Genomic DNA, 6,595 nt, shown 5'->3' with positions numbered 1-6,595 from the left:
TGTTTTTTAAATCTATCCTAGGAGGTTGGTTTGCATCTTCTTTTCTCCTATTGAATTTTGTTTGTGCTGAAAATTTCCCCAGAGGCTTACCACACAATTTCTTGTTGATGTACTTTTATAGTTATCTAGGAATTAAGCCTAGGAATTATCTAGCCTAAGAATCCATTAAAAACTAGGCCCCATTGTATTTAGGGTGTTTAAACACACTTGGAAAAACACAAATGGCTCACAGTTGGCAAACTGAAGACCAAATAGTGGATAAGGCAGGTATACTAGAATGGTCTCACAGACAGTGGAAATGAAAAGCATTGAGCAAGTGAGACCATGTATTTTACTGAGTCAGGTCATGCTGCACATACAGCAGATGTAAAGTTTTGCACTTTTAGGAATATCCTCTTAGCTTTCCCAGGCATTTCTGCTGCTCAGATTCTCAGCCAATAATCTCCCCACCTTCCTTTACTGCTTTCCATTCCTACCAACAAGATGGAGCCCGTCTTGTCCCTTGGGCCTCTGTGAGGTTTTACTACCGCAAAGAAGTGACCCTTGTGCTTATATGGGATTTTACTCCCTTAGAGAACATTTATCAATATTCTACTGCTAGCAGCTTTCCTGATCATTTTATGAACGTTTGTTGGCTTTATAGCAGACAGCTGAAGAGAGTGGAGCATAATACAATGCATTTGCAGTGATGTAAATTTTTAGTGCATTATGTATATGAGATAATCAGGAAAAAATGAACCAGTAAGCAAAAATAGCAGTGCACTGGAAGGGAGCATTTGTGCTATAAAATATTGACCCTAGAATAGATACCATATCTTTTGAGGGGCTTTGTGCATTTGCTGGTGTTTTATTTCCATACTGCTACACAACCACCAGTGTGATCTGCACTTCCTCAGAAACTGAGTGACATTGTACTGAGTCACCATTGTTTATGTACATTCTTTGTTCAGCTCATATTAACTAAAAGTTGCATGTGGTACAGGAGGATCTTGTTTTGTTTTGTCTGACAAAAGAAGACATATGAATTCAGAAGTACAAAACTTATCTTAGTATCATTGTATCTACTTTTGCACCTAACATGTCCAGCTGCTAATATTGATGAATGTGGCATGTCTAAAATACTACTAAAATTTCTTGAAATCCATGCTTTTATAGATGATCCATATGGGAATGAATGATATTTAATATGTTTCCACATTTAATGGACAGGTTCACACATCACTGTGGGTTTACTGTGGGTTGTTTGTCCACTCTTCCCCCTACAGTCTTCCAGGGACATAATGGGAAGGCCAAGTTCTTCCCTCTCCCCATTGCATTTGTGAGCCATGGTATTTTTTCTCTTTAAAGTTTTTCCCCCTGGAGATCATAAAAGCCAGCTGTTAAGCTGGCTTTCACAATCCTGGTTTTGACAGGTATGGACAGTCCCTACAACATGCCCAAGTAACACCCTGGGGGTGGGGGATGTGTGTAATTGCCCAAATTGTTTAAAATATGTTTCCCCCCTAGTAATTTCCACAAATATATATGAATTATTATAATTTACCCACACTTTTACAACTGCAAGCATTTCATAGTTACATAGGTGTGGGAATTGGGAGCCAGTGGGCAGTATGCAGAGGAATGCCTTTTAAAAAGGGGGAAAGCCCTAGAGAATCCATCTGGATTAGTGGGAAGCATACAAACAAAGCAAGCCATGGCAAGCCCAGAACAGCTCACAAACATGGTATGTGTGTGTGTTGGGGTGGGGTGCCAGTGCCTTCTGCCCCCAAGTACAGCAAAGGACTTGGCCAATTCTCTTAATTTACTATAAGATCATAAGGAAAGCCACGCTGGATCAGACCAAAGGTCTATCTAGCCCAGCACTCCATTCACACAGTGGCAATCCAGCCACCCACAGGTTCCCTGAAGCAGGATGGGAGCAAGACCTCCTGCTTAAACCCCTCAGCAACTGGTGTATGCAGGCATGCCACCTCTGCTAAAGGAAGTAGCACAGAGCCAGGTAGTACATAGCTGTGGCATGTGGCCATAAGGGACTATGAGGTCCCTTACCCCCATTCACCTGACATGACAACCTAATGTGAGTATAACAAGCCTTACAAAAGCCCATGGGTTACTGGAGTGGCTTGTTGCCCATAGATAAGTCATCCTGCAGAAAACAGGGATATCAACCTATGATGAATTGTTATGTTTTGTGAACCCCGTTAATGTGAAAATTTTCTCACCCATTTCTGCTGCTCCTGTATTGATGTGAATATTCCATGAGTATAGGCAGAGGTGTGGAGAGGAGGCATTTACTGTTACTCTCCATCACCTGGATTGCTTACACAGAGAAGAGTAACTGGATGTGGTAATGAACATCAGAATCAGTCATCATTCTGCACTGAGTTGAAATGAAAGAATAGTTTGGTTGTAAACTATGAACCCTAATATGAGAAACTGCCTGGGTCAGTGGAAGCAAGGCAGAGGGTCATATGGACAATATTAAAACTGGCCCAAATGGCTTGCTTTTAAGCTGTATAGTATGAGAAGGAAAATTACAACAGACACAATGGAAGGGGACATTGCATTCTCTTTAAATGAAGCATTTTATATTTTTCTAGTGCTTGTGTGCAGTGGGCTAAGACCACCAAATAGACTTCATGTGAACTAAAGATGAATAATAAGGAAAGAAGACAAGCTTCTGCTCTGCCAGTAAATATTGGAAAATTCAAATGATGTTCAAACAATTAAAATGTATGACTTCCTGTAGTTTTGGCCTCTACAGACAACTCTATTGACAATGCACTGAATTTGCTTTTAAATAATGCAATATTAAATTATATTCCCATTCATGAATTGCTAATCAAAATTTTTGATATAATTATGAGATTTACAGTACAAAATTTAGGAATTTTACAAAGAATATCATGGCAATTACTAATGTAATACTTGATTCCAAAATGGTTCTCCTGAATTTGTTTGTCTCAGGGTGCTTTTAATTTTAGCTTTTTTTGTCACATAAAAGAAATGGCATTTTGTTTCAAAGGAGAGTGCAGGATGACAATCCAGTAAGAATTTCATGTATATAAAATGCTGATGAACATGAAGGCATCAAATGAATGTGGGATTAATATATCTATACATCTAATCCCATTGAAGCTAATGGGTTTAAGAGTGTTTAACTGTCTATATAGTTATGGCCAACTTCTTCCTTAGCCATCACATAGCTGGAATTCCTTTCTTCACCTAGCCACCCTAAACAGTTAAAGCAAGTAAGCAAATTAAATGTATGATGTCTTCAGTACTCATTTTTATCTAAACCAGGCACTGGAAAACTAAAAAATTTCCATCTTCCTTATACCAATGGAAATTGGTCCATATATACTTGTGTATTAGATGACTCTTGAAACTGAAAATAGGAAAGCAAAAATCAAGGGACATCTTATACAGCAGCTGAATTTTTTTTATCATTTTTTAAAAAGATCAGGATAGATAATAAAGACAATTTTATTTACAAATCTGTTTTTATTAATATTCATAAAGAAAACTTCTTACTGGTATATACTGATACCAAAGTGACCAACTGCACTGGATAATTTGCTTTGTCTTCCAAATTTAGTAGGTCTTCAACATTTTCAGCTTCATCTTGTAGACTATCTTCATACGGATCCCAGTCCAACTCCAGGAAACTATTTTCTTCTTTCATAGTTCATGGTTTAGGGTCAAAAAGAAAGATATCACATCAGTTTACAAAACTTTCTCAAGATGCAGATAACACAGGTAGGAGTGAAGGTGTATAGAAGACAAATGTGAGCTCAAGTGAAATTGTAGAGGTAACTTGACTATTAACTAGAATAACACTATGTCAGGAGAATATAGAAGTTTCCAGCTGACAAATGCCAACACATAAGACCACCAAAGTATAAGAAAACCTTTGTAACTGAAAATAGGGAAGCAAAATTTGAGGATCATCTTATATGCCCAGCATATGACAAACACCAGAAAAACAGCCCAAAGTATTGATCTCATCTCACATAAGTCATGTTATACACTGGTATATGCAGTATGTTGAACCTCCTAATCCAGAGATTAATACATTGGCCATTGACTACTGAAAAAGAGGAAGCATTCAAATTAATTTGAATTGTCAGAAATGCTGTATATATTTTAGAAATTATGGCTGAGCTTCTATTCAAATGATAGACATTTAAATACTGGTAGTTAAAAACCAATGTTTTGCTCTTCAGTTGGGGATATAATGAAAGCTTTTTTTAGTTGATTGTTTTTTTATCATTTTCTGCAAAAACCAAAACAAAAGTCCTTGATGAAAAATGTAAATCCTTGAAATATGTTGGAACTTCATTAATAACAATGGTGGCGGCAGCAGCAACAAGTCATGCAGTTGCTGTTTGACATTGATTATTCTGTTTACAATAATGACCATAAAGTCAAATTTATTTATTTGCAACATTTATGTACCAGATCTACATCTACACAGATAGCAAAGTGGTAAATAATAAAAGACAAAACATGATAAAAATAATGTAATAATTTTTGAACAGTGTCAAAAAGCCTGTGGTTGGTCAAGAAGGCAGGCTTCCTAAAATAAAGATGTTTTCCGCAGGAACTGGTCCCTGCCTAACCTCCAGAGGCAGTGCATTCCTCCTCCACCGAAATGGAGCTTTGAGTAGAGCTCAACTGACAGCAGTAAAAACCTCGCTGTGCAGATGAAGTTGTGGGATCAATTTCAGTGGCAGTGGCCTGATGACACTTCGGTTTGTGGCAATGTGACTGACCATATGCCCTCTCTGTCCTTGTCTTATTTATTTATTTGGAACACTTATACTTCAAAGCTATGGTCAAAGCTACCCAAAGGGGTATGACTGAAGGGTTCAGGGTATGGTAAATACATCTTTGTGTGAGTGGGTCCTTAAAGAAGCAGTAGTGTGAACACTCCTAAAGAAACTCATTCTAGAGCCAATGATATTTGACAACTACTGCCCAGTCACAAATACGTTTCTTAGGCAAAGTACTTTGGAGGGTTTTGCCAAAGAATCTGTTGGCACTCTCCAAGGATACTGGTTGTCTAAAACTCATCTAGTTTCAACCACATTGGCCTTTGCTCAAAGGGGTGATCTTTGTCAGGAGGATGGGGGAGTGCTATACAGATGCTTTGCAAAACTCTCCAGATACACAAAGAATTCTTCCCTGCCCTTCTACACTTTTCACTAAATAATGAATAGGTGGCACTATGGCATAGTCGAAGAATGTAATTACACAAGTAGGGACCTGAACTTTGTTTCAGGATGAAAACAATATTCAATTTCCTTTGTTCCATGCTCCTCCATGAAAAAACCCTTAAAAACAGAAACTGAACTGGAGGTTTGTAACATTGTGTAAAGCACACATAAACAACCATGAGTAAGGTTTCTGCAGGAAAGCCCAAAGGGTCACAAGAATGCCAGATATACCTTGACATAATTCTTCCAGTTATGGATTATACTGTCACTGGAAGATTGTGATCTGACACCCTGAGAGGGGAATGAGAGTCAAAAAGTAGCAAAAGTCCCAAAAGCCTATATTGATCAGAACTAATCAGTGAATTCTTTGGCTTCTAGTTTCTATTAGCACATGTTCACTTAACTAATTTATTTTTAATTGCATGTTTCACCAATGTGTCTAGCACAAAATTATATAATGAGCTTTCATTAAAACATGATAATCACATTTCATTGTTATGCTCTAGTGACTGGTTTTTAGAAAGAAGAATATTTTACAGTCAGTGATGACTTTTTCAGAATTTGAATGGATCCATCTAATCATGGCATCTGTTACCCTTTACAAAACTCTAAACTGTATTCTAGGACGTCTTATCTTGTGACAAAAAAAATCAGATCTCTCACATCTATGCAAAACAATTCAGGTGCAAATTCCTTAGAAGAGCTGAATGAAAATTGCACAATAGCCAAGCCACAATTTGAATAGTGGGGTTCTTACTTTTAGTTAAAAAATCATATTCATTTACAAGATTCCTAAGAACATTTACTTACCATTTGTATCTAAGCACATGAATGAACCATTATCAGAGACTGGTTTTATAGGCTTGCTTCTGCTAGAACCTATAATTAAGGCATATGAAATAATTGAGATTGCTTCTGTCTGTATCAGTAATTTCTTCTTCAATTAAATTTTCACTTATGTTTTTAATAACTCCCTCCCTTGCATACAGTGCTAATGACTAATTAACCTCATTTTCATTTCATTTCAGTGCAGTAAACAAGTAATGCTACAGTTTATTCTCGCTTTTTTCCTAATAGTAGCAATAGAGAACTTGCAAACACCATGTGTGAATACATATCATGGATGAACAGCTGGAAATGTAATGAGAAAAACTGTTTTTGACAGATTTAATCTGCACATGCTCCACTTTCAAGAAGTAGTTTTGGATAATTGTTGGAATACCATTTTTAAAACAGGTAAGGTAAAGGTTTTCCTCTTGATGTGAAGTCCAGTCATGCCTGACTCTAGGAGGTGGTGCTCATCTCCATTTCAGGGAGCCAGTGTTTGTCCGCAGACAGTCTCCGTGGTCATATGGCCGGCATGACTAAACACTGAA

Source organism: Varanus komodoensis, unplaced genomic scaffold, assembly GCF_004798865.1.
Source record: "Varanus komodoensis strain SLA01 unplaced genomic scaffold, ASM479886v1 scaffold1, whole genome shotgun sequence".
NCBI classification, from domain to species: Eukaryota; Metazoa; Chordata; class Lepidosauria; order Squamata; family Varanidae; genus Varanus; species Varanus komodoensis.
This window is presented reverse-complemented; position numbering follows the sequence as displayed.